This window comes from Eubalaena glacialis, chromosome 2 (genome assembly GCF_028564815.1).
Source record: "Eubalaena glacialis isolate mEubGla1 chromosome 2, mEubGla1.1.hap2.+ XY, whole genome shotgun sequence".
NCBI classification, from domain to species: Eukaryota; Metazoa; Chordata; class Mammalia; order Artiodactyla; family Balaenidae; genus Eubalaena; species Eubalaena glacialis.
In genome coordinates, this window is record NC_083717.1 from 60,915,334 (window position 1) to 60,931,148 (window position 15,815).

Sequence of the window (15,815 nt, forward strand, 5' to 3'; positions counted from 1 at the left end):
ATATCAAATTAGGGAGAACTGATATCTTTAATATGTTGAGTCTTGATGATAAGTTTTACCATCTTGAACTTTGATAATAGGTTAATGTACTTAGTTTTCTACCATTAGGATAAGAAGTACCTATTTGAAAAGGACTGTATATAAATTTAACAGAAAATTTACGCCACTACTATATTTAAAATAGATAACCAACAAGGACCTACTGTATAGCCATAGCACAGGAAACTCTGATCAATATTCCATAATAACCTAAATGGGAAAAGAATTTGAAAAAGAATAGATACGTGTATATGCGTAACTGAATCACTTTATTGTACACCTGAAACTAACACAACATTGTTAATCAACTGTGCTCCAATATAAGATAAAAATTTAAAAAAAGACAAACTGGGGCTTCCCTGGTGGCGCAGTGGTTGAGAATCTGCCTGCCAATGCAGGGGACACGGGTTCGAGCCCTGGTCCGGGAAGATCCCACATGCCACGGAGCAAATGGGCCCGTGAGCCACAATTACTGAGCCTGCGCGTCTGGAGCCTGTGCTCCGCAACAAGAGAGGCCGCGATAGTGAGAGGCCCGCGCACCGCGATGAAGAGTGGCCCCCGCTTGCCACAACTAGAGAAAGCCCTTGCACAGAAACGAAGATCCAACACAGCCATAAATAAATAAATAAAATTAAAAAAAAAAAAGACAAACTGGTTTCCAGATTCATTACTATTTTAGTTTTTAGTAACAGTATCAGTTACTGAGACTGAAAAACAAGGAAGAATTTTCTTGGGATAAAGAGAAAGGCAAATAAGACTTTAAGGAAGGACAGCTGAGTAAAGAGGTCAGTTTTGCATTTTTTCCTCACCCATGTCTCCTATCTTTCTCTGTCTTCTGTATCTCAGATAAAACGCGGGTCTAATGATATCATCTTCAAGTAATTTAACCTTTACTTAGTAGATTAAGTTGTCTTTTCCATTAAATAATAACTAACACTTTAAGAACATAATCAAAACAATGATAAATTATTGACAAAATAAAACTGATGTTGCAAAAGAAAAATACTATGTATCTAAAGGGAACATAATTTTACAAAGCTGAAATGAGAATGCTGCTAATAAGACCTCTCCCTTTAAAAAAAAAAAAAAAAGACCTCTCCTTATCTGCCACTAGGTAAATAAAAACTTCACAAGTTGAAGTTGTGAAGTATTGAATGTTTGTAAACTAGAATAAACTCCTGGTTAAGAGCTCAGGTCATGGAGTCAGATAGACCTGGCTCTACCTTGAACTAGCAACTTGATGTAGGGCAATTTACATAACTTCTTTGAGAATGTGTTTCCTCGTAAGTAAGATGGAGATATTTAATAATAGGACCTATGTCAAATAGAGCAGTGAAGCTTCAGATAATGCATATTAAGCACAAATCCGAATGCTTGGCATATGGTAATCACTCAGTACACATTAATTACTATTATTTTTAATTCCTTTTTGTCTGGGCAAATTACTCCTAGGCTTCCCTCCATAAGGACAGTTGTACTAAATGGAGCCTATCAAGCTTTATGAATTTTAAGATTCCTGATAGATACATTGTTTAGAGTGGTCTTACTGTCTGCAAGTATATACTTCCCTTACTCCCAAGAACCATAATTTTAAGCTAATGAACTGAACTTAGATAAAACTGGGTGTTTGGCTCAACTTTAACATAGCTAGAACACCATCTTTTAAATTTCAGCCTCTTCAAAGTGGCCATGATAGTTTGCACAGTTAGAAATGTGAATTTCTAATTGTACAAATTAGAAATTCTGTCAGTTGCACAATCAGAAGTCTGATTCCATTCCTTCATCAAAAGCCACAGTAGATTTGGGAGTTTTGGAGGCACCCAGCTTAGATGGGGCCAGAAAAATTAAATAATATGTAATTCAGGTGGTCTCATGTAGGTGAATTACATGACCTCTGAACTGGACTTGATGGGAGAATCAAGGCAATTCTTTTGTTTTATTTTGTAGAGAGGTCAAGTTCTAATTTAATCTGTTCCTTGTTAATATTATGATCCTAAAAACAAATTTGGTAGTTAAAAAAAGTGGAAATTAATGATTAAAAAAATCCACTGCCTGTGGATTTCAATGATCCTATCCATGGTTACCAAAAATCACTGAGAGATGAATTTAAATGGAATTAAGAGTTTGATAAGGAGTGGTAAAAGTATCATGATAAAAATTTTGATAATGTTCTTTGTTTTTGGTTCATTAATGAACCTGTGGTTATATGAGACTATAGAATCAAACATAATCAAACGGGTAAAGAAAATTTAGATCATTAATGGAGAAGACAGGGACGTTTGGTGACTTTCTTTTTTTCTTTTTTTTTGGCCACACCACGTGGCTTGTGGGATCTTAGTTCCCTGATCAGGGATCGAACCCGGGCCCAGGGCAGTGAAAGCGCAGAGTCTTAACCACTGGAGTGCCAGGGAATCCCCCAGGGACTTTCTGCGTATTATCGTGCTTGTATGAGTGAACATTCAGCACTTAAATTTCTGCTGTGTTTCAAAAGTTACTTTCTTCAACTTTAATTTTTTAATGGTTCAGGACTAGAAAGAATTTGCTGGACATTTTTAAAAGGCCACATGCTGGTACATGGTTGGTAGTGACAAGAACACGGAAAGTTCTAATTATGCCATAAGTAGAAGTTTAACCAATAATTGGACAATTTTTTTCAAAAAATCAATGTTAAGGTATTTTCTATCCAGGTTAATGTTAACACAGGGAAGAGTGATTAGAACATTCATTCCTTACATACTACTTATCATGGGTTACACTTGCCAATTTAAATCATTTTCTTGAAATAATAGGTCCTGCATTCCTTAGAATCATTAGGACTAGTAATTGATACTGTATTTGACTGATTTTTCACATGCCCTGATTTCACAGCAAGGACGTAGTTGTACTCAATTACACCCACTCACTACCAAGACACACTGACTCAAGCAAACAAATGATTATACCTCAAAATCAAATTAATAGACTTCCAATGAATAAAAGTTCTAATTCTTCACTAGGATGTGATTAAAAAATTGCAAACATTTGAGTCTTTACAAAACATGTATTGAAACAATTCTGGCCTAAGATCAAGGAGATTTAAGACTGACAAAGAATCTTTAAGTCTTTCTATAATTGCTTTCCACTCTACTTAAAATATAACAGTCATTGCAATTTCACAATAAGGAATAATTTTATAATCTTTTCAAATTTCTCTCTCCTTTTCTCTTTTGGATCCTTGTGTCTTTTTTTTTTTAATGACATAAAGACTTAAAACCTTGTATCTTTTATAAACCTAAATTCCTAAGAAACAGGGGCAGAGGATAAAATAAAGATTAAATTAAAATAAGATGTCAGATATGAAAGGAAAAAGATCAAGAGACCAGATGTCACATAAGGAAACTAAAAAATAATATGAAATAAGGTTCAGAAAACAAAACTAAAAAACATTTGCATGTGTGATAGGATACCACCATTTACGTTGCCTGGGTTATTTCTATGAAAGGAAAAAATATCTGGTAAAGGACGGACCTATAAGTATACTAGTACTATGCCATATTCTTACTCAAATAAGCTTACCTGTTTCTATGTTAAGAAGTTCATAACCTGGGAAAAAGCAACATTTCTTTTGGCTAATATCAGGGTCAAGCATTAAGAGGCAAAATAAAATCCTGACTATGCTAAATAAGTTATAAAATTATCAGCTTTATCTACACTTTGGTATTTGTAAGGTAAATATTTAAACTTAAAAATAAAACCTTTCAAGTCATCTAAAGTTCTTGGTGGAAAAGTAACATGATATGAGAAATGTGGTTACCATTTAAATTTGAAGTACTTCATCCATTTTGGTGACAAAGGCGGTTTTAGCAGCTATCATTACATTCATTTAAATTTCAAAGTGCTTTGGGTCCTTCCAAGATGAATGTCCTTTCTTCCTTGCCTCTCATTCCTTAACTTATTTTCTGAAGATAGCAATGTTTACTGCAAGAGAACAACAAAAAATAGAGCTAAACTGGAGAAGTAAACTAGTTTTAAATATATTGGACATTTTCTTTCCTTTAGGATATTCTTAATTTCACACTCACTCAACAGTCAAAATTAGACTTATTCATTTAAGAAGTAACTTCCTTACTTAGGAAGAGACATGGATAGAATCTTACACACTCAAGAACTATCCATGCCGTACCTAAGAACCAAGTAACTTATAGGAATCAAACTAGCTAGCACTGATGCACTTGAGGCTTTCTAAGACTTCATCTGATTGTCCTTGTATATTTCTTTTTTTGGCTAGAAATATAAGAATAAGAAACATTAAACTCTATTTCACCTTTATAAAAATCCAATTCTAACAGTCACGATTTCCAACTTTGATATAGCCTGTGTTAAATATGAAAGTAGACATCTCCAATTGCAAAAGTTTCTCTAGCCACTTTGCAGTTTTACTTTAGGCTTAAGTATAAAATATATTTATAATTTGGTATACAAAACATCAATTTGCAGAGACATGGATGGATCTAGAGACTGTCATACAGAGTGAAGTAAGTCAGAAAGAGAAAAACAAATGTTGAATATTAACACATATATGTGGAATCTAGAAAAATGGTAAAGATGAACCTATTTGCAAAGCAGAAATAGAGACATAGATGTAGAGAACAAACATACGGACACCAATGGAGGAAGGGGGGGTGGGATGTTGGGAGACTGGGATTGACATATATACACTACTATGTATAAAATAGATAACTAATGAGAACCTACTATATAGCACAGGGAACTCAACTTAATCCTCTGTGGTGACCTAAATGGAAAGGAAATCCAAAAAGGAGGGGATATATGTATAGGTATAGCTGATTCACTTTGCTGTACAGCAGAAACTAACACAACATAGTAAAGCAACTATACTCCAATAAAAAAAGTTTAAATTAATAAATTCCTATCTATTTCTGACTCCTGAGCACCAACTACATGCATGTTTAAACTGGCCCAACCCCTAATTTGTTTTCTCTATAACACCAAATACAAGGAAAATAATTGGAAAAGTTAAGAAGAAAGAAAAAGATAATGTGATCGCTATTTTAACTTTTTAATATGGGAATTTTCAAATACATATACAAAAGTAAAGAGAATGATGAACCCACATACCCATCACTCAGCTTTAACAGTTATCAACATTTTGCCATTCATCTTCATCTGTCCCTCACCTCAGTTCTTTCTCTCTCCTGGAATTATTTTTTGTTGTTGTTAGTTTCTGCTTTATAACAAAGTGAATCAGCTATACATATACATATATCCCCATAACTCCTCCCTCTTGCGTCTCCTTCCCACCCTCCCTATCCCACCCCTCTAGGTGGTCACAAAGCACAGAGCTGATCTCCCTGTGCTATGCAGCTGCTTCCCACTAGCTATCTATTTTACATTTGGTAGTGTATATATGCCTGTGCCACTCTCTCACTTCGTCCCAGCTTACCCTTCCCCCTCCCCGTGTCCTCAAGTCCATTCTCTACGTCTGCGTCTTTATTCCTGTCCTGCCCCGAAATTCTTCAGAAGCACTTTTTTTCTTTTTTTTTAGATTCCATATATATGTGTTAGCATACAGTATTTGTTTTCCTCTTTCTGACTTACTTCACTCTGTATCACAGACTCTAGGTCTATCCACCTCACTACAAATAACAATTTCGTTTCTTTTTATGGCTGAGTAATATTCCATTGTATATATGTGCCACATCTTCTTTATCCATTCATCTGTCGATGGACATTTAGGTTTGCTTCCATGTCCTGACTATTGTAAATAGAGCTGCAATGAACATTGTGGTACATGACTCTTTGAATTATGGTCTTCAATGTGATCACTTTTAACTTTTTTTTTTTTTTTGGAGTTAAGCCAGCATTTTATTTATTTATTTATTTATTTTTGGCTGTGTTGGGTCTTCGTTTCTGTGCAAGGGCTTTCTCCAGTTGTGGCAAGCGGGGCCACTCTTCATCGCGGTGCGCGGGCCTTTCACCGTCGCGGCCTCTCTTGTTGCGGGGAGCACAGGCTCCAGACGCGCAGGCTCAGTAATTGTGGCTCACGGGCCCAGTTGCTCCGCGGCATATGGGATCCTCCCAGACCAGGGCGCGAACCCGCGTCCCCTGCATTGGCAGGCAGACTCTCAACCACTGCGCCACCAGGGAAGCCCGATCACTTTTAAATGATTCCTGACTGTGCTTACATACTGTAGAATTGAACCTCTCAATAAATTTTAAGACAACAAAAAAGCATTTTAAAAAGGACGTTTTTGTTTGTGCAACATCAAACAATATCTAACTCTGACACAGCTGGGTTATTCATGATGAAAACAATACCCAATGTTCTTACACTGCTTAAATCCACCACTTCATGTGGTACATAACAATGATGAGCAGCATGTAGGAAAATATTACCAAGAAAAAATATATATATATCACCAATATATAGATGAAATGATGATGCCCAGTATCACATAAAGAGTGGCAAAATTAGTCTTCTTTCCATTGTAAGTCTTTAAAGAAGAAAAATGCAATTAATGCCTATTTTATTTTGAAATTTGAATATGAAAAGAAATTGAACTTATGGATATACAAATACTGATAACCTAGAAAAGTACTTAGTGATAGAGAAGTGAAATGATTTCCCATGGGTAAGTGTTGGTTAGTGGAAAAACTGAAAAGAGAACCTACATCTCCTTACTCTTTCCTAAGGCAGTGATTATCCTCCCATAATCCACCCTGCGTTCCTTTCCTCTCAGTCCCCAAAATAGTCTTTTTCTGAATGCTTTATTCTGATGTGTTTGGTAGAACTCAAACTCCAAATCTGAAATATCACCTCAACAACTTCCCATGTCAGCTATTACTTTCCACTAGGCTCTATGGAGTCTCCTCTACACATGTGAACTTAGTGATCAAAGATATGAAAGGAAAGACATGCAGATTTTGAGGCTGCCTACTCTGTGCCTCCCTCCTTCCTAGGGGTGCTCACCACTGAATTCCAGAACAACTGGCATGACTTGAACAGGGTTGTAGGTTAGATGGTAGTAACCTATCAACACTGAATTCCTGATTGTGATTATTTTATCCTGGTTACGTGGCAGAATGTCTTCGTAGGAAATGCACTCTAAAGAATTCAGAGGTGATGCAGTATAATGTCAGCAACTTACACTCAAGTGATTTAGGAAAAATCATCTGTACTATTCTTACAATTTGCATGTAAGTTTGAAATTATTATAATATAAAAAGAAAAAAAAATTAAATATATCAGTACATCTGTCACATTTCCAAAATGTCTTCTGTGGAAGTCTAATACAGCTAAATGCTTAAAGAAAAAGTAGTTCTACAGTGAAATAAATTTGGGTAAAGTTACTCACTGTATTCTTTCTTGGTGACTCACAATACATGTGAGCCTATCAAATATTCCTACAGATCATGCATTAGACATACTTTCAATTATCCATCCTTCCAGCCACATATAAATTACATACTTAAGGCCTACTATATGAAAGGAAATGTTCTGAGTAGTACAGATAGACAGATAATAGGGAAGGCAAGATCTCTCACCTCAGAGAGCTTACGTTTTAATACAGAAAGAGACAAATAAATAAACTAACTTCAGATGGTGATAAGCGCTTTAAAGAAAATAAACCTGGGTGTTAGAGACTGGGAAGGTGGAGGTGTTGTTTTAGACAGTGTATCAAGGAAGGCCCTCTGAAGAGATGATGTTCAAGTTGAAATGAGCCAGAAATGGAAAAGTTTAGGGGAAGCATCTTCCAGACGTAGGGCATACACGTCATTAAGATAGGAATAAGCTTATAATACTCATGGGGAAAAGTTTCTAAATTATCAAAATAATAAAATTTGTGAAAAAAATCTCTTAAGTACCATACCCCTCAAAACATACGTGAAAATTGGCCAGATTTTAAACTATTTATTAACTCCTATGTAATGACAACAATAAAGTAACAATTCTTAAAAATTCTTAACATTTTTTAAACTAACTATGCAAATTCTCTTTGGATGATGATTTTCTATTACTTCATAGCTTCTTTCAGAACCAATCCTTATTTTTATTTTATATTTGAAAACAAAGGTTATTCTCTCTCCGCATGTAAAAAGAAATAAATTGCCTGGGTTTTTTTTGTTTTTTGTTTTCTGTTTGTTTTTTTCCTGGATGGTGTACTAGTCTGTTGGGAAAACATCATGAAGACATGTAGGCAGGAAAAGTATCCCCTGAATGAATGACTATATGCAGCTATGTTACTACCCACTCACTGAGGCAACAGCAACATATACCTAAATTCAAGCCCTCTCTTCTAGAACTTCCACAGCACTGGATATTGCGTATTGCCAAAGAACAACTTCAATTATATACCTTAAGGAAGGAAAATACACTTATGATTATAGAATACAAACTACATAATCATTCAAGTGTGGCTCGAGTTAACTGTATGAACATAACACCAAACAAAATCATAGACTATATATATCGACACTGCTGTACATAGTAGACAAATTCTGAGTATTCTAAGAGGGGCCTGACTAGTATGCTAAGCTACAACAGGTAGAAAAAAGAGAATATGCTTTGAAATGTGTTTTGTGTTCTAACTGGCTAACAGGGTTATGTAGAAGACAATACAGAAGCAAAGATGATGAAGAGAAGAGGCTGTATTCTCAAAATTGTGAACTAAGAAGAAAAATCCCTAGATCCTGTAAGTGGAGACAGCATGAAGTTAAAAATGATATAATGCTGGTGGGGGGGGGGGAACATTTTGTTTATGAGTACCAGGGCAACTTCATCACAAAATAAATAAATTTAGGATACATATATGCTAATTTTTAAACATTAATAAGATAGGCATATTGAAACAAAATAGGAAGGAAGGAATTTAACCTTGCATAATTAAAAAGAGAAAAGGTGCCAGTCTGAGAGTAAGATAAACTGGACATTAGCCCCAATTCCCCATTAACTGAGGAACCTCTGATATAACCTTTGACATTTTAAAATCTATCAAAGCCCTATAGGCTCAGTACTGTGTGATCTTATTGACTTTGCTATTTAATTTAATAGTAGGGAACTATTTATTTAGTTCCCTAAGTAAAAACATTACTTAGAATGAAAACACAACAGTCCGACAGGAATCCTACCGCTTACTTGGGAGCTTTTTATTCACATAGAGCAGGGACTGTCAAACTGTGACCCAGGGGCCAAGTCTGACCAGCCACCTGTTTATGTATGACCTGAAAGGTAAGAATGTAGTTCTTACATTTTTAAATAGCAGGAAAAAAAGATCAAAAGAAGAAAAATATTTTGGGGCATAAAAATTATATGAAATTCAAATTTCATTTTCTATAGATAAAGTTTTATCAGAACACAGCTAGCACATTTAAAAATGTATCATCTAAGGCTGCTTTTGTACTACAAAGGATTAGCTGAGTGGGTGCAACAAGGACTGTATGGCCCACAAAGTCTAAAATATACACTATCTGGCCCTTTCCAGATAACATTTGCCGGTTCCTGATATAAAGTACATACACTCACATGGTTATGCTCTAAAATGATAGGACTTATATTTTAACACTAGATCAAATGGTTCATTTTAGTCCTTATCTCCAAGTATTTCATTCCAAGTCTTTCATGTTTCTAATGAAATATTAAATAATAATTTTATATTTAAAATGACTATTCCATAATACTGAGAGAATTTTTGTATACTCGAAAATCCATTTTCCTGATTTGTGATTTTTCTTAGGTATGATAAATCATTTTCTTTGGGTCAGCTTCTGATTTAAAGTTTGTAATGGGCTCCCTGAATTGAAAAATAAATAATAGTTCCTACAGTCGATACAAGATCATTTATAACAATACTGAGGAAAAAGTGAATAAATGGTTAAAAGTTATGTAAAAAATAACTGCTTGAGAGCTTCACAATTTTGTAAAGGTGTTAGCATTAAAACTCATTCTAGAATGATTCAACTTCTGCTTCTGAGGGCATGAGGGGATAAAAAGTCCAGAGTAATCCTCTCACTGCGAACAACTAGAACACCGTATAAAATATAGGAGAGGACTATTTTCAGACACTGGCAGTACAGGACTGTGGTCCCTGAGAAAAGGGAAACAAATAAGGCGAGCCCTACCATCACCCAAGGCTCTCAGACAGGAAGCAATTTACTACTCCAGTACAGGAGGAAGAACCCAAATAGAGTCTGGCAATCTTGTTGACGTGAGGAGATAGAGAAAAAAGTACAAGGAGGCCAAGGTAGCTAGAATTTATGGGGTAGTGTTCCAGAGAGCAGTGAAAGTGTTCCAGTAATTTAAATGAGGGTTCCCTTGAGTACTTAGCTAAATAAAAACCTGTACATGAGAAGGGTAAATTTCTTGAGACCAGCCAAGAAGAACTTCTTAGGAAAAAAATTACCAGGGAGTTCTAAGACAAAGGATTCACAGAGCTGACATGGGGCCAATATTTCAACAAGTTCCCTCCAGCAAGAGGGGAAAAAACCTCACTGAATATACAAGGCTATCAGTAATGACCCCAGAAGGGCCACGTGCAGAAGCAGGGGAAAAGTAGCCCTAAAATAAAAGTTCCTCTAGACCCTCCTGAAAGGTTCTTGGGAGCCTAGAAAGCCTAGAAAGGATCAAACTAATATGCAATTTAAAATGCCTATTAGGAAAAAGTCCAATACACTTTAAAGAAATACCACAAAATCAAGAACTCAACACGTAAAATTCACAAATACCTGACATTTAATTAAAAATTACTGGACATACAAAGAAGTAGGAAAATGTGGCCCATAACCAGAAAAATATCTGTCAACACAGAGAGACCCAGAAATGACAGACATGGTGGAATTAAGAGGCAAAGACATTGAAGGGGTGTTATAAATATGCTCCATATAAATGAAAACAGGAACACAGGGAAGAGAGAAATGGAGAATTTTCAAAAAGAACCAAATAGAACTTCTAGAGATAAAATATATATATAATATCTGAAATGAAAATTTCACTGGATGAGATAAGCACTGCAGAAAAAAAGAAACCAGTGAACTTGAAGACACAGCAATATAATCTAGTCAAAATGAAGTTCAGAGAGAAAAAGATGACTGTGAGACAAAGAAAGAATACTGTTATAAATGTATTACATTATATGAGATGGTATAAAATTATTTGATAGTAGAATGCAATAATAGGCATATTATAAATTCTAGAGCAACCACTAAAATAAGTAAATAAAAAGGTAGAAAAAAGAATAAGCGAATAAAGGAAAAAAACCAATAGAGAAGATTAAATGGAATCCCAAAGTAAAATTAATTCAAAGGAATGGTTAATAGAAAATGAACAGCAAAGATGGTAGATTTAAACCTAACCACATTAATATATACATTAAATGTAAATTATCTAAATACTCCAATTAAAAGACAGATTAAAAAAGCAAGACCAAATATATGCTATGAGAATCTCACACTAAAATAAGGAAATAGTTAAAAAATAAAAGGATAGAAGATATACCATGCAAACCAAAATCTTAAGAAATAGTCACATTTATATCAAAGAAGATAGAAGACAAGAGAAAAATAGTATCAGAGATGATGAGGGATATTTCATAATGATCAAGGGATCACTTCATTTGAAAGATGGAATAATTCTAAATGTATATTATATGTACATTATTATATGTAATACCAGAACTACAAAATACATTAAACAAAAACTGACAGAACTGAGGGGAGAAACGAACAAGCACCCAAAACAGTTGGAGACATCAACACTCCTCCCTCAGTACCTGAAAAGAACAGGTACACTGAAAGTCCACCAAAGATAAAGAAGACTCGAACAGCACTATCAACTGAATTGATGTTTATAGAATATTTCAACCAACAAGAGCAAAATATAAACTTTTATACTGCCCATGAAACACTTACCAAGATAGCCCATCTGCTGAACCAGGAATAAGTCTTAACAAATTTAAAAAATTTGAAACTACACATAGTATATTCCCTTCGCACAGTGGGATTAAATTAGAAATCAAAACCAAAACGATATGTGGAAAATTCCCAAACATTTAGAAATTTAACAACATCTTCTAAAATAACCTAAGCGCCAGAAATCACAAGGGAAATTAGAAAATACTTTGAAATGAATGAAAATGAAACCTAACCTATCAAAATTTTTGATGCAGCTAACAAGGTGCTTTGAGGAAATTTACAGTCTTCTGTGCATATATTAGATGGAAAAGACCTAAAATCAACTATCTAAGCTACCATCGTAAGAGGCTAGAAATTAAACCAAATAAGTAGATAGTTACAAAGTAACAAAGAATAGAAACCAATGAAATAGATAACTGAAAAATAAATATCAATGAAACCAAAAACAGGTTCTTTGAAAAAGAAATTGACAGACCTCTAACTAGACTGAATGAGAAAAGACAGAAATCAGCAATATTAGGAATGAAAGGGGAAACGTTACTAAAGATTCTACAAATATTAAAAGAACAAGAGACCATTTATGAATGATTTTTTTTAAATTAAGTTATTTATTTATTTATTTTTGGCTGTGTTGGGTCTTCGTTGCTGTGCACAGGCTTTCTCTAGTTGCAGCGAGTGGGGGCTACTCTTCGTTGCAGTGCACGGGCTTCTCATTGCAGTGGCTTCTCTTGTTGTGGAGCACGGGCTCTAGGCACGCGGGCTTCAGTAGTTGTGGCTCGTGGGCTCAGTAGTTGTGGCTCGCGAGCTCTAGAGCTCAGGCTCAGTAGTTGTGGTGCACGGGCTTAGCTGCTCTGTGGCATGTGGGATCTTCCCAGACCAGGGCTCGAACCCGTGTGCCCTGCAATGGCAGGTGGATTCTTAACCACTGCGCCACCAGGCAAGTCCCTATGAATGCTTTTATGTCAATAAATTTGACAACTATGATGAAATGAACAAATTCCTTAAAAGACACAGATTACCAATACTGACTCAGGAAATAATACATAACCCAAATAACACTATATCTATTAAAGAAATTGAATTTGTAATTTAAAATATTCCCACAAAGTAAACTCCAGTCCCCAATGCTTCATTGTAAATCCTATCTAACATATAAAGACAGAAGTAATACAAATCCTACATAAATTCTCCCAGAAAGTAGAGGAGGACACATTTCTTAACTGATTTTATAGGGTCAGCATTAGATTGATTCCAAAACCAGAAAAAGACATTATGAGAAAACTACACACCAACATCTCTCATAAACATACTTGCAAAAATCTTTAACAAAATAGCAAAATCAAATTCAGCAATATATAAGAAGAGATACAAGGTTGATTTTGCATTTTAAAAAATCAATGTTATTAACTATATTAACAGAATAAAGGAGAAAAACAATATAATCCTCTCAATAGAGAAAAAATACTTAATAAATTTCAACACACATTCATAATAGAAACTTCAGAAAACGCAGAATGGAAAAGAACTACCATTTGATAAAGGGCATCTGTAAAATACTGACCTAATAATAAATAATAAATGTTCTGTTCAACATTATACTGGAGATCATAGCTATACGGAGGCACAAAAAAGAAATGAAAAGCATAAAGATGGGAAAGGAAGAAGTTAAAATGTCTTTATTTACAGGAGACAAAATTATTTACATAGAAAATCCTAAGACGTCTACAAACTATATAGTGATTTCAGCAAGACTGTAGAACTTGTGTTCATTATACATATATCTATTGTATTTCTATATCAACAAGCAACTAGAAATTTTAAAACTTTTAAATGCCATTATAATAGCATTAAACAAAATTAAATACCTGAGTTTATCCCTAACAAAATATGTTTAAGACCTATAAAATGAAAGCTACAAAACAAAGCTAAGACAAATTACAGAAAACTGAAATAAATAAAAATATATAACATAGTCATGAATTGGAAGATTCAAAATTGTTAATACGGCAATTCTTCGCAAATTCATCTACACGTTCAATTCAATCTAAATCAAAATCCCAGGTTTTTTTTTTTTTTTGTAGAAATGTACACGCTGATTCTAAAATGTATATGAATATCCAAATGAACAGAATAATTAAAATAATTTTGAAAATGAAGAACAAAGTAGGAATACTTACAATACCTGATTTCTAGAGTTAACATTAACTTACAGCAATCCATATAGTTTGGTAATAGCCTAATGATAACATATAGAAAACTGGAACTGAACAGAGAATCCAAAAATAGACTATAAAATACTTGGTCAATTAATTTTTAAAAGTGCCATGGTAACTCAATGCAGAAAGAAAATATTTTCAACAAATGTTGCTGAAACAACTGGATATTCATATGGAATAAAAATGAATTTTGCTTTTATATGACACGATTTTATATATGTAAAAATACTAAATGAAAATACATCATAAACCTAAGAGTAGAATGTAAAACTATAAAGCTTCAAGAAGAAAACAGGGAAAAGTTTTTATCACTTTAGGATAGGCAAAGATTCAAAAGCATGAACCATAAAAAAAAAAAGAAATACAGAAACAGTCATCTGATAAACCATACTTTATCAAAATTAAAAACTTCTGCTGTTTTAAAAACATCATTATAGGGACTTCCCTGGTGGTCTAGTGGGTAAGACTCCACGCTCCCAATGCAGGGGGCCTGGGTTCGATCCTTGGTCAGGGAACTAGATCCTGCATGCATGCCACAACTAAGAGTCCACATGCCACAACTAAGAAACCCACATGCTGCAACTAAAGATCCCGTGTGCCGCAACTAAGACCCAGCACAGCCAAAATAAATAAATAAATAATTTTTTAAAAGTCAACAAACAAAAATAATTGCATTTCAAAAAAAAATCATTATAAAAATTAAATGGCCAATAATTACATTAAATGATTAAAACCACAAGATACCATTTCACACTCATTAAATGGCTAAATTTAGAAAGATTGACAATTCTAAATATTGATGAGGACGTACAGCTGTGGTGCCTAAATACTGGTGAGGATGCAGAGCTGCACTGATTCACCTTCTAATACAGTAGCCACTAGCCACATGTAGCCATTTAAATTTAAATTGATAAACTGAATAAAATAAATAATTCACTTCCTCAGATGTACTAGCCATATTTCAACTGCTCAAGAGCCACATGTGGCTAGTGGTTACAGTATTGGACAGTGCTGATATAGAACATTTTCATTATTGCAGAAAGTTCTATAGGATAACATTAATTTAGAACATCTGAAATGTTCACACATTGCTGGTAGGTATGGTAAAATTTTACCACCACTTTAAAAAAGTTTGACACCTTCTTTGAAAGTTGAACAAAACTTACCATATAACCCAACAATTCCACTCCTAGGTATTTACCCAGCAGGGTTGGTGTCATTAGAGTGGGGAGCTGGAACTTCCACCCCTGCCAAGAAGTACAGCAGTCTCCTCCCCAGATGTCAATGGAGGGTAAGTGGGACTCTGAACTTATACTTCTAGGTGGCAATAATGAGGCAGCACCCTTTCACCCTGGCAGGGAAGTATCAAAAGAGACCTGCTAAATTGATATAAAATATAAAGTCTCATGACATAATACCCAAAATGTTCAGGTTTTAACTGAAAACCACTCATCATACCAAAAATCAGGAAAACCTCAACATGAATGAGAAAAGACAAACAATGGATGCCAATACCAAGATGACATAGATTTAAAAATTATCGGTAGGGGCAAGATGGCGGAGGTAGGGGCAAGATGGCGGAAGAGTAAGACGCAGAGATCACCTTCCTTCCCACAGATACAGCAGAAATACATCTACACGTGGAACTGCTCC

General features: G+C 34.6%; 1 protein-coding gene across 7 annotated transcripts in view; it reads right to left on the reverse strand.

The window, feature by feature from the left end:
• The window catches only part of PEAK1 (pseudopodium enriched atypical kinase 1), a 310,952-nt gene that overhangs the window by 142,253 nt on the left and 152,884 nt on the right, over positions 1–15,815 (reverse strand). For 6 of the 7 annotated variants that reach the window (XR_009699356.1, XM_061180028.1, XM_061180025.1 and 3 more), the window contains one exon: positions 3,833–3,996. The exons of the other annotated variant lie outside the window; for it this stretch is intronic. The gene's annotated coding sequence lies outside the window, so the exon portion shown is untranslated. The remainder of the gene's footprint in view (positions 1–3,832; positions 3,997–15,815) is intronic. 7 annotated transcript variants of the gene reach the window in all.